Source organism: Hippoglossus hippoglossus, chromosome 10 (assembly GCF_009819705.1).
Source record: "Hippoglossus hippoglossus isolate fHipHip1 chromosome 10, fHipHip1.pri, whole genome shotgun sequence".
Taxonomy (NCBI): domain Eukaryota; kingdom Metazoa; phylum Chordata; class Actinopteri; order Pleuronectiformes; family Pleuronectidae; genus Hippoglossus; species Hippoglossus hippoglossus.
In genome coordinates this window covers 5,650,135-5,675,667 of record NC_047160.1, presented here as the reverse complement: position 1 = coordinate 5,675,667, position 25,533 = coordinate 5,650,135, and the positions used below count along the sequence as shown (strand labels likewise).

Below are 25,533 nucleotides of genomic sequence, written 5' to 3'. Positions count from 1 at the left end.
ACTGCACTCACATCTTCAAGTTCCTTTAAAGATGTTTTATTATCACAGTTTCATCATAAACACAATCTGTGAATTTGTTTCTCTCTGTATGTGTGTGTGTGTGTGTGTGTGTGTGTGTGTGTGTGTGTGTGTATCTGTGTGTGTGTTTACTCACCCATCTGCTGTGTCCACCCTGAGGGACAACAACAGCAGTTTCTCTCTCTCTCTCTCTCTCTCTCTCTCTCTCTCTCTCTCTCTCTCTCTCTCTCTCACACACACACACACCAATAAATGACTGCCTCTGTGGCACCGTTGAATGCCAAAATACCAACCAATGCTTCACCTCCTAGTCTACAAGGTCAGTGTATAACACTTTATCCTTTAACACTTTATTTATTTATATCTCTCTCTCTCTCTCTATCTCTTTCTGATAAAATCCCATAGAGCCATGTGTGTGATGCACAATGCAGCATAGAGTAAATCACACATTGCTCATTTTCTATCTCATTTGCACGTGTGCAAACTGCACATTCATTCTCTCCTCATACGTCTGGTACCAAATGGTGCGTCTCAGCACACTCAGGTGGCAAACTGAACCATTCCTCCACATGGTCACCATGGGGACCGACCACACAAACACATGCACAAGCACACACCACATATTTTGCCACTGGCTTAGTAAGGACTTTGCCAGAGGCGATTTTCTATGAATATTAAATATGAGGACATTTGTCTCAGCAACGACAAGTGGGAGGCAGCAGACTACTATGCACTCTGACATTCTGCACAATATACTCGTGCTGTGAGTTCCCACTGACATCATTCATTCATTCTAAACAACCGAGTGTTAGTCTCTAATTCATATTCAAATGTGAAAATGTGACAGAATAGACCCAAGAGTTGAAGCCCTTAACTTGGCTGATAGTTTTATGGTCTTTTGATCTTGATTAAAGCCCTATACTCCCACAGGGTATGTGTTTGAAGTTTCGAATGTTCTTCCATGTGTTTTTTCGATTTGATTGTCCAATTGTAGTCAGAGTGGACTTTTCATCTAAACGCCTCCGCTTCGTTTGGGTAAAAAACTGTTTCAAGCGGAAGTGTGGCCGAGTGATCTAAGGCGCTGGATTAAGGCTCCAGTCTCTCAGGAGGCGTGGGTTCAAATCCCACCACTGCCAATTGACTGTCAGTTGACTGTGTTGGCTACTTGCAGCTTATTCTACTATAAGAAGTTGTTGTTGAATACTGCAAAAGCCAGCGGAGCTTTGTAGCACATGAAATGTCCAATGAGACATACAGGAGGAGTGTTCTTTTTCTCCAGTCTGGTCTTCAAAGAAGGTAAGAGCTAAGATGTGAACCTTCCCATTGTGGCACATGTGGCAATGTCACATTTGCCAATCTCTTCCTCCAAGTCCAGTTGATTTAACTGCTAAGAAAACCTATTGATACCATAGACTATGTTCATATGAAATTATTGCAATGAATAAGAGCAGAGTGGCGCAGCGGAAGCGTGCTGGGCCCATAACCCAGAGGTCGATGGATCAAAACCATCCTCTGCTAAAGGAATTCTTTATCAACTCCCATGTTCACCTCTATTTCTCCCTTGTCCTTGCCCTCTGAGCATGAACTCACCTCCTGCCGAAAGTGACTTGCTTTGGTTTTTGAAGTTGAAAATGTGACAGAATAGACACAAGAGTTGAAGCCCTTAACTTGGCTGATAGTTTTGTGGTCTTTTGATCTTGATTAAAGCCCTATACTCCCACAGGGTATGTGTTTGCAGTTACGAATGTTCTTCCATGTGTGTTTTCGATTTGATTGTCCAATTGTCGTCAGAGTGGACTTTTCATCTAAACGCCTCCGCTTCGTTTGGGTCAAAAACTGTTTGAAGCGGTAGTGTGGCCGAGTGGTCTAAGGCACAGCATTAAGGCTCCAGTCTCTCAGGACGCGTGGGTTCAAATCCCACCACTGCCAATTGACTGTCAGTTGACTGTGTTGGCTACTTGCAGCTTATTCTACTATAAGAAGTTGTTGTTGAATACTGCAAAAGCCAGCGGAGCTTTGTAGCACATGGAATGTCCAATGAGACATACAGCAGGTAGTGTTCTTTTTCTCCAGTCTGGTCTTCAAAGAAGGTAAGAGCTAAGATGTGAACCTTCCCATTGTGGCACATTGCTTCACATTTGCCAATCTCTTCCTCCAAGTCCAGTTGATTTAACTGCTAAGAAAACCTATTGATACCATAGACTATGTTCATATGAAATTATTGCAATGAATAAGAGCAGAGTGGCGCAGCGGAAGCGTGCTGGGCCCATAACCCAGAGGTCGATGGATCGAAACCATCCTCTGCTAAAGGAATTCTTTATCAACTCCCATGTTCACCTCTATTTCTCCCTTGTCCTTGCCCTCTGAGTATGAACTCACCTCCTGCCGAAAGTGACTTGCTTTGGTTTTTGAAGTTGAAAATGTGACAGAATAGACACAAGAGTTGAAGCCCATAACTTGGCTCATAGTTTTCTGCTCTTTTGATCTTGATTAAAGCCCTATACTCCCACAGGGTATGTGTTTGAAGTTACGAATGTTCTTCCATGTGTTTTTTAGATTTGATTGTCCAATTGTAGTCAGAGTGGACTTTTCATCTAAACGCCTCCGCTTCGTTTGGGTAAAAAACAGTTTAAAGGGGTAGTGTGGCCGAGTGGTCTAAGGCGCTGGATTTAGGCTCCAGTCTCTCAGGAGGCGTGGGTTCAAATCCCACCACTCCCAATTGATTGTTAATTGACTGTGCAGCTTATTCTACTATAAGAAGAACGCTTGTTGTTGAATACTGCAAAAACCAGCTCAGCTTTGTAGCATATGGAATGTCCAATGAGACATACAGGAGGTAGTGTTCTTTTTCTCCAGTCTGGTCTTCAAAGAAGGTAAGAGCTAAGATGTGAACCTTCCCATTGTGGCACATGTGGCAATGTCACATTTGCCAATCTCTTCCTCCAAGTCCAGTTGATTTAATTGCTAAGAAAACCTATTGATACCATAGACTATGTTCATATGAAATTATTGCAATGAATAAGAGCAGCGGAAGCGTGCTGGGCCCATAACCCAGAGGTCGATGGATCGAAACCATCCTCTGCTAAAGGAATTCTTTATCAATTCCCATGTTCACCTCTATTTCTCCCTTGTCCTTGCCCTCTGAGCATGTACTCACCTCCTGACGAAAGTGACTTGCTTTGGTTTTTGAAGTTGAAAATGTGACAGAATAGACACAAGAGTTGAAGCCCATAACTTGGCTGATAGTTTTGTGGTCTTTTGATCTTGATTAAAGCCCTATACTCCCACAGGGTATGTGTTTGCAGTTACGAATGTTCTTCCATGTGTGTTTTCGATTTGATTGTCCAATTGTCGTCAGAGTGGACTTTTCATCTAAACGCCTCCGCTTCGTTTGGGTCAAAAACTGTTTCAAGTGGTAGTGTGGCCGAGTGGTCTAAGGCGCTGGATTAAGGCTGCAGTCTCTCAGGAGGCGTGGGTTCAAATCCCACCACTGCCAGTTGACTGAGTTGGCTACTTGCAGCTTATTCTACTATAAGAAGAACAGTTGTTGTTGAATACTGCAAAAACCAGCTCAGCTTTGTAGCATATGGAATGTCCAATGACACATACAGGAGGTAGTGTTCTTTTTCTCCAGTCTGGTCTTCAAAGAAGGTAAGAGCTAAGATGTGAACCTTCCCATTGTGGCACATTGCTTCACATTTGCCAATCTCTTCCTCCAAGTCCAGTTGATTTAACTGCTAAGAAAACCTATTGATACCATAGACTATATTTATATGAAATTATTGCAATGAATAAGAGCAGAGTGGCGCAGCGGAAGCGTGCTGGGCCCATAACCCAGAGGTCGATGGATCGAAACCATCCTCTGCTAAAGGAATTCTTTATCAACTCCCATGTTCACCTCTATTTCTCCCTTGTCCTTACTCTCTGAGCATGAACTCACCTCCTGCCCAAAGTGAATTGCTTTGGTTTTTGAAGTTGAAAATGTGACAGAATAGACACAAGAGTTGAAGCCCATAACTTGGCTCATAGTTTTGTGGTCTTTTGATCTTGGTTAAAGCCCTATACTCCCACAGGGTATGTGTTTGCAGTTACGAATGTTCTTCCATGTGTGTTTTCGATTTGATTGTCCAATTGTCGTCAGAGTGGACTTTTCATCTAAACGCCTCCGCTTCGTTTGGGTCAAAAACAGTTTCAAGCGGTAGTGTGGCCGAGTGGTCTAAGGCGCTGGATTTAGGCTCCAGTCTCTCAGGAGGCGTGGGTTCAAATCCCACCACTGCCAATTGATTGTTAATTGACTGTGCAGCTTATTCTACTATAAGAAGAACACTTGTTGTTGAATACTGCAAAAACCAGCTCAGCTTTGTAGCATATGGAATGTCCAATGAGACATACAGGAGGTAGTGTTCTTTTTCTCCAGTCTGGTCTTCAAAGAAGGTAAGAGCTAAGATGTGAACCTTCCCATTGTGGCACATGTGGCAATGTCACATTTGCCAATCTCTTCCTCCAAGTCCAGTTGATTGAATTGCTAAGAAAACCTATTGATACCATAGACTATGTTCATATGAAATTATTGCAATGAATAAGAGCAGAGTGGCGCAGCGGAAGCGTGCTGGGCCCATAACCCAGAGGTCGATGGATCGAAACCATCCTCTGCTAAAGGAATTCTTTATCAATTCCCATGTTCACCTCTATTTCTCCCTTGTCCTTGCCCTCTGAGCATGTACTCACCTCCTGCCGAAAGTGACTTGCTTTGGTTTTTGAAGTTGAAAATGTGACAGAATAGACACAAGAGTTGAAGCCCATAACTTGGCTCATAGTTTTGTGCTCTTTTGATCTTGATTAAAGCCCTATACTCCCACAGGGTATGTGTTTGAAGTTACGAATGTTCTTCCATGTGTTTTTTCGATTTGATTGTCCAATTGTAGTCAGAGTGGACTTTTCATCTAAACGCCTCCGCTTCCTTTGGGTAATAAACTGTTTCAAGTGGTAGTGTGGCCGAGTGGTCTAAGGCGCAGGATTAAGGCTCCAGTCTCTCAGGAGGCGTGGGTTCAAATCCCACCACTGCCAGTTGACTGAGTTGGCTACTTGCAGCTTATTCTACTATAAGAAGAAAACTTGTTGTTGAATACTGCAAAAACCAGCTCAGCTTTGTAGCATATGGAATGTCCAATGAGACATACAGGAGGTAGTGTTCTTTTACTCCAGTCTGGTCTTCAAAGAAGGTAAGAGCTAAGATGTGAACCTTCCCATTGTGGCACATTGCTTCACATTTGCCAATCTCTTCCTCCAAGTCCAGTTGATTTAACTGCTAAGAAAACCTATTGATACCATAGACTATGTTTATATGAAATTATTGCAATGAATAAGAGCAGAGTGGCGCAGCGGAAGCTTGCTGGGCCCATAACCCAGAGGTCGATGGATCGAAACCATCCCCTGCTAAAGGAATTCTTTATCAACTCCCATGTTCACCTCTATTTCTCCCTTGTCCCTACTCTCTGAGCATGAACTCACCTCCTGCCCAAAGTGAATTGCTTTGGTTTTTGAAGTTGAAAATGTGACAGAATAGACACAAGAGTTGAAGCCCATAACTTGGCTCATAGTTTTGTGCTCTTTTGATCTTGATTAAAGCCCTATACTCCCACAGGGTATGTGTTTGAAGTTACGAATGTTCTTCCATGTCTTTTTTCAATTTGATTGTCCAATTGTAGTCAGAGTGGACTTTTCATCTAAACGCCTCCGCTTCGTTTGGGTAAAAAACAGTTTAAAGTGGTAGTGTGGCCGAGTGGTCTAAGGCGCTGAATTTAGGCTCCAGTCTCTCAGGAGGCGTGGGTTCAAATCCCACCACTGCCAGTTGACTGAGTTGGCTTCTTGCAGCTTATTCTACTATAAGAAGAACACTTGTTGTTGAATACTGCAAAAACCAGCTCAGCTTTGTAGCATATGGAATGTCCAATGAGACATACAGGAGGTAGTGTTCTTTTTCTCCAGTCTGGTCTTCAAAGAAGATAAGAGCTAAGATGTGAACCTTCCCATTGTGACACATTGCTTCACATTTGCCAATCTCTTCCTCCAAGTCCAGTTGATTTAACTGCTAAGAAAACCTATTGATACCATAGACTATGTTTATATGAAATTATTGCAATGAATAAGAGCAGAGTGGCGCAGCGGAAGCGTGCTGGGCCCATAACCCAGAGGACGATGGATCGAAACCATCCTCTGCTAAAGGAATTCTTTATCAACTCCCATGTTCACCTCTATTTCTCCCTTGTCCTTGCCCTCTGAGCATGAACTCACCTCCTGCCCAAAGTGAATTCCTTTGGTTTTTGAAGTTGAAAATGTGACAGAATAGACACAAGAGTTGAAGCCCATAACTTGGCTCATAGTTTTGTGCTCTTTTGATCTTGATTAAAGCCCTATACTCCCACAGGGTATGTGTTTGAAGTTACGAATGTTCTTCCATGTGTTTTTTCGATTTGATTGTCCAATTGTAGTCAGAGTGGACTTTTCATCTAAACGCCTCCGCTTCGTTTGGGTAAAAAACTGTTTAAAGTGGTAGTGTGGCCGAGTGGTCTAAGGCGCTGGATTTAGGCTCCAGTCTCTCAGGAGGCGTGGGTTCAAATCCCACCACTGCCAATTGATTGTTAATTGACTGTGTAGCTTATTCTACTATAAGAAGAACACTTGTTGTTGAATACTGCAAAAACCAGCTCAGCTTTGTAGCATATGGAATGTCCAATGACACATACAGGAGGTAGTGTTCTTTTTCTCCAGTCTGGTCTTCAAAGAAGGTAAGAGCTAAGATGTGAACCTTCCCATTGTGGCACATGTGGCAATGTCACATTTGCCAATCTCTTCCTCCAAGTCCAGTTGATTCAATTGCTAAGAAAACCTATTGATACCATAGACTATGTTTATATGAAATTATTGCAATGAATAAGAGCAGAGTGGCGCAGCGGAAGCGTGCTGGGCCCATAACCCAGAGGTCGATGGATCGAAACCATCCTCTGCTAAAGGAATTCTTTATCAATTCCCATGTTCACCTCTATTTCTCCCTTGTCCTTGCCCTCTGAGCATGTACTCACCTCCTGCCGAAAGTGACTTGCTTTGGTTTTTGAAGTTGAAAATGTGACAGAATAGACACAAGAGTTGAAGCCCATAACTTGGCTCATAGTTTTGTGGTCTTTTGATCTTGATTAAAGCCCTATACTCCCACAGGGTATGTGTTTGCAGTTACGAATGTTCTTCCATGTGTTTTTTCGATTTGATTGTCCAATTGTCGTCAGAGTGGACTTTTCATCTAAACGCCTCCGCTTCGTTTGGGTCAAAAACAGTTTCAAGCGGTAGTGTGGCCGAGTGGTCTAAGGCGCTGGATTTAGGCTCTAGTCTCTCAGGAGGCGTGTGTTCAAATCCCACCACTGCCAATTGACTGTCAGTTGACTGTGTTGGCTACTTGCAGCTTATTCTACTATAAGAAGAACACTTGTTGTTGAATACTGCAAAAACCAGCTCAGCTTTGTAGCATATGGAATGTCCAATGAGACATACAGGAGGTAGTGTTCTTTTTCTCCAGTCTGGTCTTCAAAGAAGGTAAGAGCTAAGATGTGAACCTTCCCATTGTGGCACATTGCTTCACATTTGCCAATCTCTTCCTCCAAGTCCAGTTGATTTAAATGCTAAGAAAACCTATTGATACCATAGACTATGTTCATATGAAATTATTGCAATGAATAAGAGCAGAGTGGCGCAGCGGAAGCGTGCTGGGCCCATAACCCAGAGGTCAATGGATCGAAACCATCCTCTGCTAAAGGAATTCTTTATCAACTCCCATGTTCACTTCTATTTCTCCCTTGTCCTTGCCCTCTGAGCATGAACTCACCTCCTGGCGAAAGTGACTTGCATTGGTTTTTGAAGTTGAAAATGTGACAGAATAGACACAAGAGTTGAAGCCCTTAACTTGGCTGATAGTTTTGTGGTCTTTTGATCTTGATTAAAGCCCTATACTCCCACAGGGTATGTGTTTGCAGTTATGAATGTTCTTCCATGTGTGTTTTCGATTTGATTGTCCAATTGTCGTCAGAGTGGACTTTTCATCTAAACGCCTCCGCTTCGTTTGGGTCAAAAACTGTTTCAAGCGGTAGTGTGGCCAAGTGGTCTAAGGCACAGGATTAAGGCTCCAGTCTCTCAGGAGGCGTGGGTTCAAATCCCACCACTGCCAATTGACTGTCAGTTGACTGTGTTGGCTACTTGCAGCTTATTCTACTATAAGAAGTTGTTGTTGAATACTGCAAAAGCCAGCGGAGCTTTGTAGCACATGGAATGTCCAATGAGACATACAGCAGGTAGTGTTCTTTTTCTCCAGTCTGGTCTTCAAAGAAGGTAAGAGCTAAGATGTGAACCTTCCCATTGTGGCACATTGCTTCACATTTGCCAATCTCTTCCTCCAAGTCCAGTTGATTTAACTGCTAAGAAAACCTATTGATACCATAGACTATGTTCATATGAAATTATTGCAATGAATAAGAGCAGAGTGGCGCAGCGGAAGCGTGCTGGGCCCATAACCCAGAGGTCGATGGATCGAAACCATCCTCTGCTAAAGGAATTCTTTATCAATTCCCATGTTCACCTCTATTTCTCCCTTGTCCTTGCCCTCTGAGCATGAACTCACCTCCTGCCGAAAGTGACTTGCTTTGGTTTTTGAAGTTGAAAATGTGACAGAATAGACACAAGAGTTGAAGCCCATAACTTGGCTCATAGTTTTCTGCTCTTTTGATCTTGATTAAAGCCCTATACTCCCACAGGGTATGTGTTTGAAGTTACGAATGTTCTTCCATGTGTTTTTTCGATTTGATTGTCCAATTGTAGTCAGAGTGGACTTTTCATCTAAACGCCTCCGCTTCGTTTGGGTAAAAAACAGTTTAAAGGGGTAGTGTGGCCGAGTGGTCTAAGGCGCTGGATTTAGGCTCCAGTCTCTCAGGAGGCGTGGGTTCAAATCCCACCACTGCCAATTGATTGTTAATTGACTGTGCAGCTTATTCTACTATAAGAAGAACGCTTGTTGTTGAATACTGCAAAAACCAGCTCAGCTTTGTAGCATATGGAATGTCCAATGAGACATACAGGAGGTAGTGTTCTTTTTCTCCAGTCTGGTCTTCAAAGAAGGTAAGAGCTAAAATGTGAACCTTCCCATTGTGGCACATTGCTTCACATTTGCCAATCTCTTCCTCCAAGTCCAGTTGATTTAAATGCTAAGAAAACCTATTGATACCATAGACTATGTTCATATGAAATTATTGCAATGAATAAGAGCAGAGTGGCGCAGCGGAAGCGTGCTGGGCCCATAACCCAGAGGTCGATGGATCAAAACCATCCTCTGCTAAAGGAATTCTTTATCAACTCCCATGTTCACTTCTATTTCTCCCTTGTCCTTGCCCTCTGAGCATGAACTCACCTCCTGCCGAAAGTGACTTGCTTTGGTTTTTGAAGTTGAAAATGTGACAGAATAGACACAAGAGTTGAAGCCCTTAACTTGGCTGATAGTTTTGTGGTCTTTTGATCTTGATTAAAGCCCTATACTCCCACAGGGTATGTGTTTGCAGTTACGAATGTTCTTCCATGTGTGTTTTCGATTTGATTGTCCAATTGTCGTCAGAGTGGACTTTTCATCTAAACGCCTCCGCTTCGTTTGGGTCAAAAACTGTTTCAAGTGGTAGTGTGGCCGAGTGGTCTAAGGCGCTGGATTAAGGCTGCAGTCTCTCAGGAGGCGTGGGTTCAAATCCCACCACTGCCAGTTGACTGAGTTGGCTACTTGCAGCTTATTCTACTATAAGAAGAACAGTTGTTGTTGAATACTGCAAAAACCAGCTCAGCTTTGTAGCATATGGAATGTCCAATGACACATACAGGAGGTAGGGTTCTTTTTCTCCAGTCTGGTCTTCAAAGAAGGTAAGAGCTAAGATGTGAACCTTCCCATTGTGGCACATTGCTTCACATTTGCCAATCTCTTCCTCCAAGTCCAGTTGATTTAACTGCTAAGAAAACCTATTGATACCATAGACTATATTTATATGAAATTATTGCAATGAATAAGAGCAGAGTGGCACAGCGGAAGCGTGCTGGGCCCATAACCCAGAGGTCGATGGATCGAAACCATCCTCTGCTGAAGGAATTCTTTATCAACTCCCATGTTCACCTCTATTTCTCCCTTGTCCTTACTCTCTGAGCATGAACTCACCTCCTGCCCAAAGTGAATTGCTTTGGTTTTTGAAGTTGAAAATGTGACAGAATAGACACAAGAGTTGAAGCCCATAACTTGGCTCATAGTTTTGTGGTCTTTTGATCTTGATTAAAGCCCTATACTCCCACAGGGTATGTGTTTGCAGTTACGAATGTTCTTCCATGTGTGTTTTCGATTTGATTGTCCAATTGTCGTCAGAGTGGACTTTTCATCTAAACGCCTCCGCTTCGTTTGGGTCAAAAACAGTTTCAAGCGGTAGTGTGGCCGAGTGGTCTAAGGCGCTGGATTTAGGCTCCAGTCTCTCAGGAGGCGTGGGTTCAAATCCCACCACTGCCAATTGATTGTTAATTGACTGTGCAGCTTATTCTACTATAAGAAGAACACTTGTTGTTGAATACTGCAAAAACCAGCTCAGCTTTGTAGCATATGGAATGTCCAATGAGACATACAGGAGGTAGTGTTCTTTTTCTCCAGTCTGGTCTTCAAAGAAGGTAAGAGCTAAGATGTGAACCTTCCCATTGTGGCACATGTGGCAATGTCACATTTGCCAATCTCTTCCTCCAAGTCCAGTTGATTGAATTGCTAAGAAAACCTATTGATACCATAGACTATGTTCATATGAAATTATTGCAATGAATAAGAGCAGAGTGGCGCAGCGGAAGCGTGCTGGGCCCATAACCCAGAGGTCGATGGATCGAAACCATCCTCTGCTAAAGGAATTCTTTATCAATTCCCATGTTCACCTCTATTTCTCCCTTGTCCTTGCCCTCTGAGCATGTACTCACCTCCTGCCGAAAGTGACTTGCTTTGGTTTTTGAAGTTGAAAATGTGACAGAATAGACACAAGAGTTGAAGCCCATAACTTGGCTCATAGTTTTGTGCTCTTTTGATCTTGATTAAAGCCCTATACTCCCACAGGGTATGTGTTTGAAGTTACGAATGTTCTTCCATGTGTTTTTTCGATTTGATTGTCCAATTGTAGTCAGAGTGGACTTTTCATCTAAACGCCTCCGCTTCGTTTGGGTAATAAACTGTTTCAAGTGGTAGTGTGGCCGAGTGGTCTAAGGCGCAGGATTAAGGCTCCAGTCTCTCAGGAGGCGTGGGTTCAAATCCCACCACTGCCAGTTGACTGAGTTGGCTACTTGCAGCTTATTCTACTATAAGAAGAAAACTTGTTGTTGAATACTGCAAAAACCAGCTCAGCTTTGTAGCATATGGAATGTCCAATGAGACATACAGGAGGTAGTGTTCTTTTACTCCAGTCTGGTCTTCAAAGAAGGTAAGAGCTAAGATGTGAACCTTCCCATTGTGGCACATTGCTTCACATTTGCCAATCTCTTCCTCCAAGTCCAGTTGATTTAACTGCTAAGAAAACCTATTGATACCATAGACTATGTTTATATGAAATTATTGCAATGAATAAGAGCAGAGTGGCGCAGCGGAAGCTTGCTGGGCCCATAACCCAGAGGTCGATGGATCGAAACCATCCCCTGCTAAAGGAATTCTTTATCAACTCCCATGTTCACCTCTATTTCTCCCTTGTCCCTACTCTCTGAGCATGAACTCACCTCCTGCCCAAAGTGAATTGCTTTGGTTTTTGAAGTTGAAAATGTGACAGAATAGACACAAGAGTTGAAGCCCATAACTTGGCTCATAGTTTTGTGCTCTTTTGATCTTGATTAAAGCCCTATACTCCCACAGGGTATGTGTTTGAAGTTACGAATGTTCTTCCATGTCTTTTTTCAATTTGATTGTCCAATTGTAGTCAGAGTGGACTTTTCATCTAAACGCCTCCGCTTCGTTTGGGTAAAAAACAGTTTAAAGCGGTAGTGTGGCCGAGTGGTCTAAGGCGCTGGATTTAGGCTCTAGTCTCTCAGGAGGCGTGTGTTCAAATCCCACCACTGCCAATTGACTGTCAGTTGACTGTGTTGGCTACTTGCTGCTTATTCTACTATAAGAAGAAAACTTGTTGTTGAATACTGCAAAAACCAGCTCAGCTTTGTAGCATATGGAATGTCCAATGAGACATACAGGAGGTAGTGTTCTTTTTCTCCAGTCTGGTCTTCAAAGAAGGTAAGAGCTAAGATGTGAACCTTCCCATTGTGGCATATTGCTTCACATTTGCCAATCTCTGCCTCCAAGTCCAGTTGATTTAACTGCTAAGAAAACCTATTGATACCATAGACTATGTTTATATGAAATTATTGCAATGAATAAGAGCAGAGTGGCGCAGCGGAAGCGTGCTGGGCCCATAACCCAGAGGTCGATGGATCGAAACCATCCTCTGCTAAAGGAATTCTTTATCAACTCCCATGTTCACCTCTATTTCTCCCTTGTCCTTACTCTCTGAGCATGAACTCACCTCCTGCCCAAAGTGAATTGCTTTGGTTTTTGAAGTTGAAAATGTGACAGAATAGACACAAGAGTTGAAGCCCATAACTTGGCTCATAGTTTTGTGGTCTTTTGATCTTGATTAAAGCCCTATACTCCCACAGGGTATGTGTTTGCAGTTACGAATGTTCTTCCATGTGTGTTTTCGATTTGATTGTCCAATTGTCGTCAGAGTGGACTTTTCATCTAAACGCCTCCGCTTCGTTTGGGTAAAAAACAGTTTAAAGTGGTAGTGTGGCCGAGTGGTCTAAGGCGCTGAATTTAGGCTCCAGTCTCTCAGGAGGCGTGTGTTCAAATCCCACCACTGCCAGTTGACTGAGTTGGCTACTTGCAGCTTATTCTACTATAAGAAGAACACTTGTTGTTGAATACTGCAAAAACCAGCTCAGCTTTGTAGCATATGGAATGTCCAATGAGACATACAGGAGGTAGTGTTCTTTTTCTCCAGTCTGGTCTTCAAAGAAGATAAGAGCTAAGATGTGAACCTTCCCATTGTGGCACATTGCTTCACATTTGCCAATCTCTTCCTCCAAGTCCAGTTGATTTAACTGCTAAGAAAACCTATTGATACCATAGACTATGTTTATATGAAATTATTGCAATGAATAAGAGCAGAGTGGCGCAGCGGAAGCGTGCTGGGCCCATAACCCAGAGGTCGATGGATCGAAACCATCCTCTGCTAAAGGAATTCTTTATCAACTCCCATGTTCACCTCTATTTCTCCCTTGTCCTTGCCCTCTGAGCATGAACTCACCTCCTGCCCAAAGTGAATTCCTTTGGTTTTTGAAGTTGAAAATGTGACAGAATAGACACAAGAGTTGAAGCCCATAACTTGGCTCATAGTTTTGTGCTCTTTTGATCTTGATTAAAGCCCTATACTCCCACAGGGTATGTGTTTGAAGTTACGAATGTTCTTCCATGTGTTTTTTCGATTTGATTGTCCAATTGTAGTCAGAGTGGACTTTTCATCTAAACACCTCCGCTTCGTTTGGGTAAAAAACTGTTTAAAGTGGTAGTGTGGCCGAGTGGTCTAAGGCGCTGGATTTAGGCTCCAGTCTCTCCGGAGGCGTGGGTTCAAATCCCACCACTGCCAATTGATTGTTAATTGACTGTACAGCTTATTCTACTATAAGAAGAACACTTGTTGTTGAATACTGCAAAAACCAGCTCAGCTTTGTAGCATATGGAATGTCCAATGACACATACAGGAGGTAGTGTTCTTTTTCTCCAGTCTGGTCTTCAAAGAAGGTAAGAGCTAAGATGTGAACCTTCCCATTGTGGCACATTGCTTCACATTTGCCAATCTCTTCCTCCAAGTCCAGTTGATTTAACTGCTAAGAAAACCTATTGATACCATAGACTATGTTCATATGAAATTATTGCAATGAATAAGAGCAGAGTGGCGCAGCGGAAGCGTGCTGGGCCCATAACCCAGAGGTCGATGGATCGAGACCATCCTCTGCTAAAGGAATTCTTTATCAATTCCCATGTTCACCTCTATTTCTCCCTTGTCCTTGCCGTCTGAGCATGAACTCACCTCCTGCCGAAAGTGACTTGCTTTGGTTTTTGAAGTTGAAAATGTGACAGAATAGACACAAGAGTTGAAGCCCATAACTTGGCTCATAGTTTTCTGCTCTTTTGATCTTGATTAAAGCCCTATACTCCCACAGGGTATGTGTTTGAAGTTACGAATGTTCTTCCATGTGTTTTTTCGATTTGATTGTCCAATTGTAGTCAGAGTGGACTTTTCATCTAAACGCCTCCGCTTCGTTTGGGTAAAAAACAGTTTAAAGTGGTAGTGTGGCCGAGTGGTCTAAGGCGCTGGATTTAGGCTCCAGTCTCTCAGGAGGCGTGGGTTCAAATCCCACCACTGCCAATTGATTGTTAATTGACTGTGCAGCTTATTCTACTATAAGAAGAACACTTGTTGTTGAATACTGCAAAAACCAGCTCAGCTTTGTAGCATATGGAATGTCCAATGAGACATACAGGAGGTAGTGTTCTTTTTCTCCAGTCTGGTCTTCAAAGAAGGTAAGAGCTAAGATGTGAACCTTCCCATTGTGGCACATTGCTTCACATTTGCCAATCTCTTCCTCCAAGTCCAGTTGATTTAACTGCTAAGAAAACCTATTGATACCATAGACTATGTTCATATGAAATTATTGCAATGAATAAGAGCAGAGTGGCGCAGCGGAAGCGTGCTGGGCCCATAACCCAGAGGTCGATGGATCAAAACCATCCTCTGCTAAAGGAATTCTTTATCAACTCCCATGTTCACCTCTATTTCTCCCTTGTCCTTGCCCTCTGAGCATGAACTCACCTCCTGCCGAAAGTGACTTGCTTTGGTTTTTGAAGTTGAAAATGTGACAGAATAGACACAAGAGTTGAAGCCCTTAACTTGGCTGATAGTTTTGTGGTCTTTTGATCTTGATTAAAGCCCTATACTCCCACAGGGTATGTGTTTGCAGTTACGAATGTTCTTCCATGTGTGTTTTCGATTTGATTGTCCAATTGTCGTCAGAGTGGACTTTTCATCTAAACGCCTCCGCTTCGTTTGGGTAATAAACTGTTTCAAGTGGTAGTGTGGCCGAGTGGTCTAAGGCGCTGGATTAAGGCTCCAGTCTCTCAGGAGGCGTGGGTTCAAATCCCACCACTGCCAGTTGACTGAGTTGGCTACTTGCAGCTTATTCTACTATAAGAAGAACACTTGTTGTTGAATACTGCAAAAACCAGCTCAGCTTTGTAGCATATGGAATGTCCAATGAGACATACAGGAGGTAGTGTTCTTTTTCTCCAGTCTGGTCTTCAAAGAAGGTAAGAGCTAAGATGTGAACCTTCCCATTGTGGCACATTGCTTCACATTTGCCAATCTCTTCCTCCAAGTCCAGTTGATTTAACTGCTAAGAAAACCTATTGATACCATAGACTATGTTTATATGAAATTATTGCAATGAATAAGAGCAGAGTGGGCAGCGGAAGCGTGCTGGGCCCATAACCCAGAGGTCGATGGATCGAAACCATCCTCTGCTAAGGAATTCTTTATCAACTCCCATGTTCACCTCTATTTCTCCCTTGTCCTTACTCTCTGAGCATGAACTCACCTCCTGCCCAAAGTGAATTGCTTTGGTTTTTGAAGTTGAAAATGTGACAGAATAGACACAAGAGTTGAAGCCCATAACTTGGCTCATAGTTTTGTGGTCTTTTGATCTTGATTAAAGCCCTATACTCCCACAGGGTATGTGTTTGCAGTTACGAATGTTCTTCCATGTGTGTTTTCGATTTGATTGTCCAATTGTCGTCAGAGTGGACTTTTCATCTAAACGCCTCCGCTTCGTTTGGGTCAAAAACAGTTTCAAGCGGTAGTGTGGCCGAGTGGTCTAAGGCGCTGCATTAAGGCTCCAGTCTCTCAGGAGGCGTGGGTTCAAATCCCACCACTGCCAATTGATTGTTAATTGACTGTGCAGCTTATTCTACTATAAGAAGAACACTTGTTGTTGAATACTGCAAAAACCAGCTCAGCTTTGTAGCATATGGAATGTCCAATGAGACATACAGGAGGTAGTGTTCTTTTTCTCCAGTCTGGTCTTCAAAGAAGGTAAGAGCTAAGATGTGAACCTTCCCATTGTGGCACATGTGGCAATGTCACATTTGCCAATCTCTTCCTCCAAGTCCAGTTGATTTAATTGCTAAGAAAACCTATTGATACCATAGACTATGTTCATATGAAATTATTGCAATGAATAAGAGCAGAGTGGCGCAGCGGAAGCGTGCTGGGCCCATAACCCAGAGGTCGATGGATCGAAACCATCCTCTGCTAAAGGAATTCTTTATCAATTCCCATGTTCACCTCTATTTCTCCCTTGTCCTTGCCCTCTGAGCATGTACTCACCTCCTGCCGAAAGTGACTTGCTTTGGTTTTTGAAGTTGAAAATGTGACAGAATAGACACAAGAGTTGAAGCCCATAACTTGGCTCATAGTTTTGTGCTCTTTTGATCTTGATTAAAGCCCTATACTCACACAGGGTATGTGTTTGAAGTTACGAATGTTCTTCCATGTGTTTTTTCGATTTGATTGTCCAATTGTAGTCAGAGTGGACTTTTCATCTAAACGCCTCCGCTTCGTTTGGGTAATAAACTGTTTCAAGTGGTAGTGTGGCCGAGTGGTCTAAGGCGCTGGATTAAGGCTCCAGTCTCTCAGGAGGCGTGGGTTCAAATCCCACCACTGCCAATTGACTGTCAGTTGACTGTGTTGGCTACTTGCAGCTTATTCTACTATAAGAAGAAAACTTGTTGTTGAATACTGCAAAAACCAGCTCAGCTTTGTAGCATATGGAATGTCCAATGAGACATACAGGAGGTAGTGTTCTTTTTCTCCAGTCTGGTCTTCAAAGAAGGTAAGAGCTAAGATGTGAACCTTCCCATTGTGGCACATTGCTTCACATTTGCCAATCTCTTCCTCCAAGTCCAGTTGATTTAACTGCTAAGAAAACCTATTGATACCATAGACTATGTTTATATGAAATTATTGCAATGAATAAGAGCAGAGTGGCGCAGCGGAAGCGTGCTGGGCCCATAACCCAGAGGTCGATGGATCGAAACCATCCTCTGCTAAAGGAATTCTTTATCAACTCCCATGTTCACCTCTATTTCTCCCTTGTCCTTACTCTCTGAGCATGAACTCACCTCCTGCCCAAAGTGACTTGCTTTGGTTTTTGAAGTTGAAAATGTGACAGAATAGACACAAGAGTTGAAGCCCATAACTTGGCTCATAGTTTTGTGCTCTTTTGATCTTGATTAAAGCCCTATACTCCCACAGGGTATGTGTTTGAAGTTACGAATGTTCTTCCATGTGTTTTTTCAATTTGATTGTCCAATTGTAGTCAGAGTGGACTTTTCATCTAAACGCCTCCGCTTCGTTTGGGTAAAAAACAGTTTAAAGCGGTAGTGTGGCCGAGTGGTCTAAGGCGCTGGATTAAGGCTCCAGTCTCTCAGGAGGCGTGTGTTCAAATCCCACCACTGCCAATTGACTGTCAGTTGACTGTGTTGGCTACTTGCAGCTTATTCTACTATAAGAAGAACACTTGTTGTTGAATACTGCAAAAACCAGCTCAGCTTTGTAGCATATGGAATGTCCAATGAGACATACAGGAGGTAGTGTTCTTTTTCTCCAGTCTGGTCTTCAAAGAAGGTAAGAGCTAAGATGTGAACCTTCCCATTGTGGCACTATTGCTTCACATTTGCCAATCTCTTCCTCCAAGTCCAGTTGATTTAACTGCTAAGAAAACCTATTGATACCATAGACTATGTTTATATGAAATTATTGCAATGAATAAGAGCAGAGTGGCGCAGCGGAAGCGTGCTGGGCCCATAACCCAGAGGTCGATGGATCGAAACCATCCTCTGCTAAAGGAATTCTTTATCAACTCCCATGTTCACCTCTATTTCTCCCTTGTCCTTACTCTCTGAGCATGAACTCACCTCCTGCCCAAAGTGAATTGCTTTGGTTTTTGAAGTTGAAAATGTGACAGAATAGACACAAGAGTTGAAGCCCATAACTTGGCTCATAGTTTTGTGGTCTTTTGATCTTGATTAAAGCCCTATACTCCCACAGGGTATGTGTTTGCAGTTACGAATGTTCTTCCATGTGTGTTTTCGATTTGATTGTCCAATTGTCGTCAGAGTGGACTTTTCATCTAAACGCCTCCGCTTCGTTTGGGTAAAAAACAGTTTCAAGCGGTAGTGTGGCCGAGTGGTCTAAGGCGCTGGATTAAGGCTCCAGTCTCTCAGGAGGCGTGGGTTCAAATCCCACCACTGCCAGTTGACTGAGTTGGCTACTTGCAGCTTATTCTACTATAAGAAGAACACTTGTTGTTGAATACTGCAAAAACCAGCTCAGCTTTGTAGCATATGGAATGTCCAATGAGACATACAGGAGGTAGTGTTCTTTTTCTCCAGTCTGGTCTTCAAAGAAGGTAAGAGCTAAGATGTGAACCTTCCCATTGTGGCACATTGCTTCACATTTGCCAATCTCTTCCTCCAAGTCCAGTTGATTTAACTGCTAAGAAAACCTATTGATACCATAGACTATGTTTATATGAAATTATTGCAATGAATAAGAGCAGAGTGGCGCAGCGGAAGCGTGCTGGGCCCATAACCCAGAGGTCGATGGATCGAAACCATCCTCTGCTAAAGGAATTCTTTATCAACTCCCATGTTCACCTCTATTTCTCCCTTGTCCTTGCCCTCTGAGCATGAACTCACCTCCTGCCCGAAAGTGACTTGCCTTTGGTTTTTGAAGTTGAAAATGTGACAGAATAGACACAAGAGTTGAAGCCCTTAACTTGGCTCATAGTTTTGTGCTCTTTTGATCTTGATTAAAGCCCTATACTCCCACAGGGTATGTGTTTGAAGTTACGAATGTTCTTCCATGTGTTTTTTCGATTTGATTGTCCAATTGTAGTCAGAGTGGACTTTTCATCTAAACGCCTCCGCTTCGTTTGGGTAAAAAACAGTTTCAAGCGGTAGTGTGGCCGAGTGGTCTAAGGCGCTGGATTTAGGCTCCAGTCTCTCAGGAGGCGTGGGTTCAAATCCCACCACTGCCAATTGACTGTCAGTTGACTGTGTTGGCTACTTGCAGCTTATTCTACTATAAGAAGAACACTTGTTGTTGAATACTGCAAAAACCAGCTCAGCTTTGTAGCATATGGAATGTCCAATGAGACATACAGGAGGTAGTGTTCTTTTTCTCCAGTCTGGTCTTCAAAGAAGGTAAGAGCTAAGATGTGAACCTTCCCATTGTGGCACATTGCATTCACATTTGCCAATCTCTTCCTCCAAGTCCAGTTGATTTAACTGCTAAGAAAACCTATTGATACCATAGACTATGTTCATATGAAATTATTGCAATGAATAAGAGCAGAGTGGCGCAGCGGAAGCGTGCTGGGCCCATAACCCAGAGGTCGATGGATCGAAACCATCCTCTGCTAAAGGAATTCTTTATCAATTCCCATGTTCACCTCTATTTCTCCCTTGTCCTTGCCCTCTGAGCATGAACTCACCTCCTGCCGAAAGTGACTTGCTTTGGTTTTTGAAGTTGAAAATGTGACAGAATAGACACAAGAGTTGAAGCCCTTAACTTGGCTGATAGTTTTGTGCTCTTTTGATCTTGATTAAAGCCCTATACTCCCACAGGGTATGTGTTTGAAGTTACGAATGTTCTTCCATGTGTTTTTTCGATTTGATTGTCCAATTGTAGTCAGAGTGGACTTTTCATCTAAACGCCTCCGCTTCGTTTGGGTAAAAAACAGTTTCAAGTGGTAGTGTGGCCGAGTGGTCTAAGGCGCTGGATTAAGGCTCCAGTCTCTCAGGAGGAGTGGGTTCAAATCCCACCACTGCCAATTGACTGTCAGTTGACTGTGTAGCTTATTCTACTATAAGAAGAACACTTGTTGTTGAATACTGCAAAAACCAGCTCAGCTTTGTAGCATATGGAATGTCCAATGAGACATACAGGAGGTAGTGTTCTTTTTCTCCAGTCTGGTCTTCAAAGAAGGTAAGAGCTAAGATGTGAACCTTCCCATTGTGGCACATTGCTTCACATTTGCCAATCTCTTCCTCCAAGTCCAGTTGATTTAACTGCTAAGAAAACCTATTGATACCATAGACTATGTTCATATGAAATTATTGCAATGAATAAGAGCAGAGTGGCACAGCGGAAGCGTGCTGGGCCCATAACCCAGAGGTCGATGGATCGAAACCATCCTCTGCTAAAGGAATTCTTTATCAATTCCCATGTTCACCTCTATTTCTCCCTTGTCCTTGCCCTCTGAGCATGTACTCACCTCCTGCCGAAAGTGACTTGCTTTGGTTTTTGAAGTTGAAAATGTGACAGAATAGACACAAGAGTTGAAGCCCATAACTTGGCTCATAGTTTTGTGGTCTTTTGATCTTGATTAAAGCCCTATACTCCCACAGGGTATGTGTTTGCAGTTACGAATGTTCTTCCATGTGTTTTTTCGATTTGATTGTCCAATTGTCGTCAGAGTGGACTTTTCATCTAAACGCCTCCGCTTCGTTTGGGTCAAAAACAGTTTCAAGCGGTAGTGTGGCCGAGTGGTCTAAGGCGCTGGATTAAGGCTCCAGTCTCTCAGGAGGCGTGGGTTCAAATCCCACCACTGCCAATTGACTGTCAGTTGACTGTGTTGGCTACTTGCAGCTTATTCTACTATAAGAAGAAAACTTGTTGTTGAATACTGCAAAAACCAGCTCAGCTTTGTAGCATATGGAATGTCCAATGAGACATACAGGAGGTAGTGTTCTTTTTCTCCAGTCTGGTCTTCAAAGAAGGTAAGAGCTAAGATGTGAACCTTCCCATTGTGGCACATTGCTTCACATTTGCCAATCTCTTCCTCCAAGTCCAGTTGATTTAACTGCTAAGAAAACCTATTGATACCATAGACTATGTTTATATGAAATTATTGCAATGAATAAGAGCAGAGTGGCGCAGCGGAAGCGTGCTGGGCCCATAACCCAGAGGTCGATGGATCGAAACCATCCTCTGCTAAAGGAATTCTTTATCAACTCCCATGTTCACCTCTATTTCTCCCTTGTCCTTACTCTCTGAGCATGAACTCACCTCCTGCACAAAGTGAATTGCTTTGGTTTTTGAAGTTGAAAATGTGACAGAATAGACACAAGAGTTGAAGCCCATAACTTGGCTCATAGTTTTGTGGTCTTTTGATCTTGATTAAAGCCCTATACTCCCACAGGGTATGTGTTTGCAGTTACGAATGTTCTTCCATGTGTGTTTTCGATTTGATTGTCCAATTGTCGTCAGAGTGGACTTTTCATCTAAACGCCTCCGCTTCGTTTGGGTCAAAAACAGTTTCAAGCGGTAGTGTGGCCGAGTGGTCTAAGGCGCTGCATTAAGGCTCCAGTCTCTCAGGAGGCGTGGGTTCAAATCCCACCACTGCCAATTGACTGTCGTTGGCTACTTGCAGCTTATTCTACTATAAGAAGAACACTTGTTGTTGAATACTGCAAAAGCCAGCTCGAGCTTTGTAGCATATGGAATGTCCAATGAGACATACAGGAGGTAGTGTTCTTTTTCTCCAGTCTGGTCTTCAAAGAAGGTAAGAGCTAAGATGTGAACCTTCCCATTGTGGCACATTGCTTCACATTTGCCAATCTCTTCCTCCAAGTCCAGTTGATTTAACTGCTAAGAAAACCTATTGATACCATAGACTATGTTCATATGAAGTTATTGCAATGAATAAGAGCAGAGTGGCGCAGCGGAAGCGTGCTGGGCCCATAACCCAGAGGTCGATGGATCGAAACCATCCTCTGCTAAAGGAATTCTTTATCAACTCCCATGTTCACCTCTATTTCTCCCTTGTCCTTGCCCTCTGAGCATGAACTCACCTCCTGCCCAAAGTGACTTGCTTTGGTTTTTGAAGTTGAAAATGTGACAGAATAGACACAAGAGTTGAAGCCCTTAACTTGGCTCATAGTTTTGTGGTCTTTTGATCTTGATTAAAGCCCTATACTCCCACAGGGTATGTGTTTGAAGTTACGAATGTTCTTCCATGTGTTTTTTCGATTTGATTGTCCAATTGTCGTCAGAGTGGACTTTTCATCTAAACGCCTCCGCTTCGTTTGGGTCAAAAACTGTTTCAAGTGGTAGTGTGGCCGAGTGGTCTAAGGCGCTGGATTAAGGCTCCAGTCTCTCAGGAGGCGTGGGTTCAAATCCCACCACTGCCAATTGATTGTCAGTTGACTGTGCAGCTTATTCTACTATAAGAAGAACACTTGTTGTTGAATACTGCAAAAGCCAGCTGAGCTTTGTAGCACATGGAATGTCCAATGAGACATACAGGAGGTAGTGTTCTTTTTCTCCAGTCTGGTCTTCAAAGAAGGTAAGAGCTAAGATGTGAACCTTCCCATTGTGGCACATGTGCAATTCACATTTGCCAATCTCTTCCTCCAAGTCCAGTTGATTTAACTGCTAAGAAAACCTATTGATACCATAGACTATGTTCATATGAAATTATTGCAATGAATAAGAGCAGAGTGGCGCAGCGGAAGCGTGCTGGGCCCATAACCCAGAGGTCGATGGATCGAAACCATCCTCTGCTAAAGGAATTCTTTATCAACTCCCATGTTCACCTCTATTTCTCCCTTGTCCTTGCCCTCTGAGCATGAACTCACCTCCTGCCGAAAGTGACTTGCTTTGGTTTTTGAAGTTGAAAATGTGACAGAATAGACACAAGAGTTGAAGCCCTTAACTTGGCTGATAGTTTTGTGGTCTTTTGATCTTGATTAAAGCCCTATACTCCCACAGGGTATGTGTTTGCAGTTACGAATGTTCTTCCATGTGTTTTTTCGATTTGATTGTCCAATTGTAGTCAGAGTGGACTTTTCATCTAAACGCCTCCGCTTCGTTTGGGTCAAAAACAGTTTCAAGCGGTAGTGTGGCCGAGTGGTCTAAGGCGCTGGATTAAGGCTCCAGTCTCTCAGGAGGCGTGGGTTCAAATCCCACCACTGCCAATTGACTGTCAGTTGACTGTGTTGGCTACTTGCAGCTTATTCTACTATAAGAAGAACACTTGTTGTTGAATACTGCAAAAACCAGCTCAGCTTTGTAGCATATGGAATGTCCAATGAGACATACAGGAGGTAGTGTTCTTTTTCTCCAGTCTGGTCTTCAAAGAAGGTAAGAGCTAAGATGTGAACCTTCCCATTGTGGCACATTGCTTCACATTTGCCAATCTCTTCCTCCAAGTCCAGTTGATTTAACTGCTAAGAAAACCTATTGATACCATAGACTATGTTATATGAAATTATTGCAATGAATAAGAGCAGAGTGGCGCAGCGGAAGCGTGCTGGGCCCATAACCCAGAGGTCGATGGATCGAAACCATCCTCTGCTAAAGGAATTCTTTATCAACTCCCATGTTCACCTCTATTTCTCCCTTGTCCTTGCCCTCTGAGCATGAACTCACCTCCTGCCGAAAGTGACTTGCTTTGGTTTTTGAAGTTGAAAATGTGACAGAATAGACACAAGAGTTGAAGCCCATAACTTGGCTCATAGTTTTGTGGTCTTTTGATCTTGATTAAAGCCCTATACTCCCACAGGGTATGTGTTTGCAGTTACGAATGTTCTTCCATGTGTGTTTTCGATTTGATTGTCCAATTGTCGTCAGAGTGGACTTTTCATCTAAACGCCTCCGCTTCGTTTGGGTAAAAAACAGTTTAAAGTGGTAGTGTGGCCGAGTGGTCTAAGGCGCTGGATTTAGGCTCCAGTCTCTCAGGAGGCGTGGGTTCAAATCCCACCACTGCCAGTTGACTGTCAGTTGACTGTGTTGGCTACTTGCAGCTTATTCTACTATAAGAAGAACACTTGTTGTTGAATACTGCAAAACCAGCTCAGCTTTGTAGCATATGGAATGTCCAATGAGACATACAGGAGGTAGTGTTCTTTTTCTCCAGTCTGGTCTTCAAAGAAGGTAAGAGCTAAGATGTGAACCTTCCCATTGTGGCACATTGCTTCACATTTGCCAATCTCTTCCTCCAAGTCCAGTTGATTTAACTGCTAAGAAAACCTATTGATACCATAGACTATGTTCATATGAAATTATTGCAATGAATAAGAGCAGAGTGGCGCAGCGGAAGCGTGCTGGGCCCATAACCCAGAGGTCGATGGATCGAAACCATCCTCTGCTAAAGGAATTCTTTATCAACTCCCATGTTCACTTCTATTTCTCCCTTGTCCTTGCCCTCTGAGCATGAACTCACCTCCTGCCGAAAGTGACTTGCATTGGTTTTTGAAGTTGAAAATGTGACAGAATAGACACAAGAGTTGAAGCCCTTAACTTGGCTGATAGTTTTGTGGTCTTTTGATCTTGATTAAAGCCCTATACTCCCACAGGGTATGTGTTTGCAGTTATGAATGTTCTTCCATGTGTGTTTTCGATTTGATTGTCCAATTGTCGTCAGAGTGGACTTTTCATCTAAACGCCTCCGCTTCGTTTGGGTCAAAAACTGTTTCAAGCGGTAGTGTGGCCGAGTGGTCTAAGGCGCTGGATTAAGGCTCCAGTCTCTCAGGAGGCGTGGGTTCAAATCCCACCACTGCCAATTGACTGTCAGTTGACTGTGTTGGCTACTTGCAGCTTATTCTACTATAAGAAGAACACTTGTTGTTGAATACTGCAAAAGCCAGCTGAGCTTTGTAGCACATGGAATGTCCAATGAGACATACAGGAGGTAGTGTTCTTTTTCTCCAGTCTGGTCTTCAAAGAAGGTAAGAGCTAAGATGTGAACCTTCCCATTGTGGCACATTGCTTCACATTTGCCAATCTCTTCCTCCAAGTCCAGTTGATTTAACTGCTAAGAAAACCTATTGATACCATAGACTATGTTCATATGAAATTATTGCAATGAATAAGAGCAGAGTGGCGCAGCGGAAGCGTGCTGGGCCCATAACCCAGAGGTCGATGGATCGAAACCATCCTCTGCTAAAGGAATTCTTTATCAACTCCCATGTTCACCTCTATTTCTCCCTTGTCCTTGCCCTCTGAGCATGAACTCACCTCCTGCCGAAAGTGACTTGCTTTGGTTTTTGAAGTTGAAAATGTGACAGAATAGACACAAGAGTTGAAGCCCTTAACTTGGCTGATAGTTTTGTGGTCTTTTGATCTTGATTAAAGCCCTATACTCCCACAGGGTATGTGTTTGAAGTTACGAATGTTCTTCCATGTGTTTTTTCAATTTGATTGTCCAATTGTAGTCAGAGTGGACTTTTCATCTAAACGCCTCCGCTTCGTTTGGGTAAAAAACAGTTTAAAGCGGTAGTGTGGCCGAGTGGTCTAAGGCGCTGGATTTAAGGCTCCGTCT

At 43.0% G+C, this 25,533-nt stretch overlaps 53 non-coding genes across 53 annotated transcripts; all 53 read left to right on the top strand.

Moving 5' to 3' along the window:
• Nucleotides 1-1,072: 1,072 nt before the first annotated feature.
• trnal-aag lies at nt 1,073-1,154 on the top strand. The gene has a single exon. It is a non-coding gene; the product is annotated as a tRNA-Leu (tRNA).
• Nucleotides 1,155-1,464: 310 nt separating this feature from the next.
• trnam-cau lies at nt 1,465-1,536 on the top strand. The gene has a single exon. It is a non-coding gene; the product is annotated as a tRNA-Met (tRNA).
• A 717-nt stretch (nt 1,537-2,253) lies between these two features.
• On the top strand, nt 2,254-2,325 carry trnam-cau. Its single transcript has one exon. It is a non-coding gene; the product is annotated as a tRNA-Met (tRNA).
• A 329-nt stretch (nt 2,326-2,654) lies between these two features.
• Nucleotides 2,655-2,736, top strand: trnal-uag. The gene has a single exon. It is a non-coding gene; the product is annotated as a tRNA-Leu (tRNA).
• Nucleotides 2,737-3,432: 696 nt separating this feature from the next.
• trnal-aag lies at nt 3,433-3,514 on the top strand. The gene has a single exon. It is a non-coding gene; the product is annotated as a tRNA-Leu (tRNA).
• Nucleotides 3,515-3,814: 300 nt separating this feature from the next.
• trnam-cau lies at nt 3,815-3,886 on the top strand. The gene has a single exon. It is a non-coding gene; the product is annotated as a tRNA-Met (tRNA).
• A 329-nt stretch (nt 3,887-4,215) lies between these two features.
• On the top strand, nt 4,216-4,297 carry trnal-uag. Its single transcript has one exon. It is a non-coding gene; the product is annotated as a tRNA-Leu (tRNA).
• Nucleotides 4,298-4,602: 305 nt separating this feature from the next.
• trnam-cau lies at nt 4,603-4,674 on the top strand. The gene has a single exon. It is a non-coding gene; the product is annotated as a tRNA-Met (tRNA).
• Nucleotides 4,675-5,003: 329 nt separating this feature from the next.
• trnal-aag lies at nt 5,004-5,085 on the top strand. Its single transcript has one exon. It is a non-coding gene; the product is annotated as a tRNA-Leu (tRNA).
• Nucleotides 5,086-5,786: 701 nt separating this feature from the next.
• On the top strand, nt 5,787-5,868 carry trnal-uag. Its single transcript has one exon. It is a non-coding gene; the product is annotated as a tRNA-Leu (tRNA).
• A 701-nt stretch (nt 5,869-6,569) lies between these two features.
• trnal-uag lies at nt 6,570-6,651 on the top strand. Its single transcript has one exon. It is a non-coding gene; the product is annotated as a tRNA-Leu (tRNA).
• Nucleotides 6,652-6,956: 305 nt separating this feature from the next.
• Nucleotides 6,957-7,028, top strand: trnam-cau. The gene has a single exon. It is a non-coding gene; the product is annotated as a tRNA-Met (tRNA).
• A 329-nt stretch (nt 7,029-7,357) lies between these two features.
• On the top strand, nt 7,358-7,439 carry trnal-uag. Its single transcript has one exon. It is a non-coding gene; the product is annotated as a tRNA-Leu (tRNA).
• A 712-nt stretch (nt 7,440-8,151) lies between these two features.
• trnal-aag lies at nt 8,152-8,233 on the top strand. The gene has a single exon. It is a non-coding gene; the product is annotated as a tRNA-Leu (tRNA).
• Nucleotides 8,234-8,539: 306 nt separating this feature from the next.
• trnam-cau lies at nt 8,540-8,611 on the top strand. The gene has a single exon. It is a non-coding gene; the product is annotated as a tRNA-Met (tRNA).
• A 329-nt stretch (nt 8,612-8,940) lies between these two features.
• trnal-uag lies at nt 8,941-9,022 on the top strand. The gene has a single exon. It is a non-coding gene; the product is annotated as a tRNA-Leu (tRNA).
• Nucleotides 9,023-9,322: 300 nt separating this feature from the next.
• trnam-cau lies at nt 9,323-9,394 on the top strand. The gene has a single exon. It is a non-coding gene; the product is annotated as a tRNA-Met (tRNA).
• Nucleotides 9,395-9,723: 329 nt separating this feature from the next.
• trnal-aag lies at nt 9,724-9,805 on the top strand. The gene has a single exon. It is a non-coding gene; the product is annotated as a tRNA-Leu (tRNA).
• A 701-nt stretch (nt 9,806-10,506) lies between these two features.
• trnal-uag lies at nt 10,507-10,588 on the top strand. The gene has a single exon. It is a non-coding gene; the product is annotated as a tRNA-Leu (tRNA).
• A 305-nt stretch (nt 10,589-10,893) lies between these two features.
• trnam-cau lies at nt 10,894-10,965 on the top strand. The gene has a single exon. It is a non-coding gene; the product is annotated as a tRNA-Met (tRNA).
• Nucleotides 10,966-11,294: 329 nt separating this feature from the next.
• On the top strand, nt 11,295-11,376 carry trnal-aag. Its single transcript has one exon. It is a non-coding gene; the product is annotated as a tRNA-Leu (tRNA).
• A 701-nt stretch (nt 11,377-12,077) lies between these two features.
• trnal-uag lies at nt 12,078-12,159 on the top strand. Its single transcript has one exon. It is a non-coding gene; the product is annotated as a tRNA-Leu (tRNA).
• A 311-nt stretch (nt 12,160-12,470) lies between these two features.
• trnam-cau lies at nt 12,471-12,542 on the top strand. The gene has a single exon. It is a non-coding gene; the product is annotated as a tRNA-Met (tRNA).
• A 329-nt stretch (nt 12,543-12,871) lies between these two features.
• Nucleotides 12,872-12,953, top strand: trnal-uag. Its single transcript has one exon. It is a non-coding gene; the product is annotated as a tRNA-Leu (tRNA).
• Nucleotides 12,954-13,253: 300 nt separating this feature from the next.
• On the top strand, nt 13,254-13,325 carry trnam-cau. The gene has a single exon. It is a non-coding gene; the product is annotated as a tRNA-Met (tRNA).
• Nucleotides 13,326-13,654: 329 nt separating this feature from the next.
• Nucleotides 13,655-13,736, top strand: trnal-uag. The gene has a single exon. It is a non-coding gene; the product is annotated as a tRNA-Leu (tRNA).
• A 300-nt stretch (nt 13,737-14,036) lies between these two features.
• trnam-cau lies at nt 14,037-14,108 on the top strand. Its single transcript has one exon. It is a non-coding gene; the product is annotated as a tRNA-Met (tRNA).
• Nucleotides 14,109-14,437: 329 nt separating this feature from the next.
• Nucleotides 14,438-14,519, top strand: trnal-uag. The gene has a single exon. It is a non-coding gene; the product is annotated as a tRNA-Leu (tRNA).
• A 300-nt stretch (nt 14,520-14,819) lies between these two features.
• Nucleotides 14,820-14,891, top strand: trnam-cau. The gene has a single exon. It is a non-coding gene; the product is annotated as a tRNA-Met (tRNA).
• Nucleotides 14,892-15,220: 329 nt separating this feature from the next.
• trnal-aag lies at nt 15,221-15,302 on the top strand. Its single transcript has one exon. It is a non-coding gene; the product is annotated as a tRNA-Leu (tRNA).
• Nucleotides 15,303-16,001: 699 nt separating this feature from the next.
• Nucleotides 16,002-16,083, top strand: trnal-aag. Its single transcript has one exon. It is a non-coding gene; the product is annotated as a tRNA-Leu (tRNA).
• A 305-nt stretch (nt 16,084-16,388) lies between these two features.
• trnam-cau lies at nt 16,389-16,460 on the top strand. The gene has a single exon. It is a non-coding gene; the product is annotated as a tRNA-Met (tRNA).
• A 329-nt stretch (nt 16,461-16,789) lies between these two features.
• trnal-aag lies at nt 16,790-16,871 on the top strand. The gene has a single exon. It is a non-coding gene; the product is annotated as a tRNA-Leu (tRNA).
• A 311-nt stretch (nt 16,872-17,182) lies between these two features.
• On the top strand, nt 17,183-17,254 carry trnam-cau. The gene has a single exon. It is a non-coding gene; the product is annotated as a tRNA-Met (tRNA).
• A 329-nt stretch (nt 17,255-17,583) lies between these two features.
• On the top strand, nt 17,584-17,665 carry trnal-aag. The gene has a single exon. It is a non-coding gene; the product is annotated as a tRNA-Leu (tRNA).
• Nucleotides 17,666-17,977: 312 nt separating this feature from the next.
• On the top strand, nt 17,978-18,049 carry trnam-cau. The gene has a single exon. It is a non-coding gene; the product is annotated as a tRNA-Met (tRNA).
• A 329-nt stretch (nt 18,050-18,378) lies between these two features.
• trnal-aag lies at nt 18,379-18,460 on the top strand. Its single transcript has one exon. It is a non-coding gene; the product is annotated as a tRNA-Leu (tRNA).
• Nucleotides 18,461-18,760: 300 nt separating this feature from the next.
• Nucleotides 18,761-18,832, top strand: trnam-cau. The gene has a single exon. It is a non-coding gene; the product is annotated as a tRNA-Met (tRNA).
• Nucleotides 18,833-19,163: 331 nt separating this feature from the next.
• trnal-uag lies at nt 19,164-19,245 on the top strand. The gene has a single exon. It is a non-coding gene; the product is annotated as a tRNA-Leu (tRNA).
• A 312-nt stretch (nt 19,246-19,557) lies between these two features.
• trnam-cau lies at nt 19,558-19,629 on the top strand. Its single transcript has one exon. It is a non-coding gene; the product is annotated as a tRNA-Met (tRNA).
• Nucleotides 19,630-19,958: 329 nt separating this feature from the next.
• Nucleotides 19,959-20,040, top strand: trnal-aag. Its single transcript has one exon. It is a non-coding gene; the product is annotated as a tRNA-Leu (tRNA).
• Nucleotides 20,041-20,741: 701 nt separating this feature from the next.
• On the top strand, nt 20,742-20,823 carry trnal-aag. Its single transcript has one exon. It is a non-coding gene; the product is annotated as a tRNA-Leu (tRNA).
• Nucleotides 20,824-21,134: 311 nt separating this feature from the next.
• trnam-cau lies at nt 21,135-21,206 on the top strand. Its single transcript has one exon. It is a non-coding gene; the product is annotated as a tRNA-Met (tRNA).
• A 329-nt stretch (nt 21,207-21,535) lies between these two features.
• trnal-aag lies at nt 21,536-21,617 on the top strand. The gene has a single exon. It is a non-coding gene; the product is annotated as a tRNA-Leu (tRNA).
• A 302-nt stretch (nt 21,618-21,919) lies between these two features.
• On the top strand, nt 21,920-21,991 carry trnam-cau. The gene has a single exon. It is a non-coding gene; the product is annotated as a tRNA-Met (tRNA).
• A 329-nt stretch (nt 21,992-22,320) lies between these two features.
• On the top strand, nt 22,321-22,402 carry trnal-aag. Its single transcript has one exon. It is a non-coding gene; the product is annotated as a tRNA-Leu (tRNA).
• A 303-nt stretch (nt 22,403-22,705) lies between these two features.
• trnam-cau lies at nt 22,706-22,777 on the top strand. Its single transcript has one exon. It is a non-coding gene; the product is annotated as a tRNA-Met (tRNA).
• A 329-nt stretch (nt 22,778-23,106) lies between these two features.
• Nucleotides 23,107-23,188, top strand: trnal-aag. The gene has a single exon. It is a non-coding gene; the product is annotated as a tRNA-Leu (tRNA).
• A 310-nt stretch (nt 23,189-23,498) lies between these two features.
• On the top strand, nt 23,499-23,570 carry trnam-cau. The gene has a single exon. It is a non-coding gene; the product is annotated as a tRNA-Met (tRNA).
• Nucleotides 23,571-23,899: 329 nt separating this feature from the next.
• trnal-uag lies at nt 23,900-23,981 on the top strand. Its single transcript has one exon. It is a non-coding gene; the product is annotated as a tRNA-Leu (tRNA).
• A 310-nt stretch (nt 23,982-24,291) lies between these two features.
• trnam-cau lies at nt 24,292-24,363 on the top strand. Its single transcript has one exon. It is a non-coding gene; the product is annotated as a tRNA-Met (tRNA).
• A 329-nt stretch (nt 24,364-24,692) lies between these two features.
• trnal-aag lies at nt 24,693-24,774 on the top strand. Its single transcript has one exon. It is a non-coding gene; the product is annotated as a tRNA-Leu (tRNA).
• Nucleotides 24,775-25,085: 311 nt separating this feature from the next.
• Nucleotides 25,086-25,157, top strand: trnam-cau. The gene has a single exon. It is a non-coding gene; the product is annotated as a tRNA-Met (tRNA).
• The last annotated feature ends 376 nt before the right edge of the window (nt 25,158-25,533 follow it).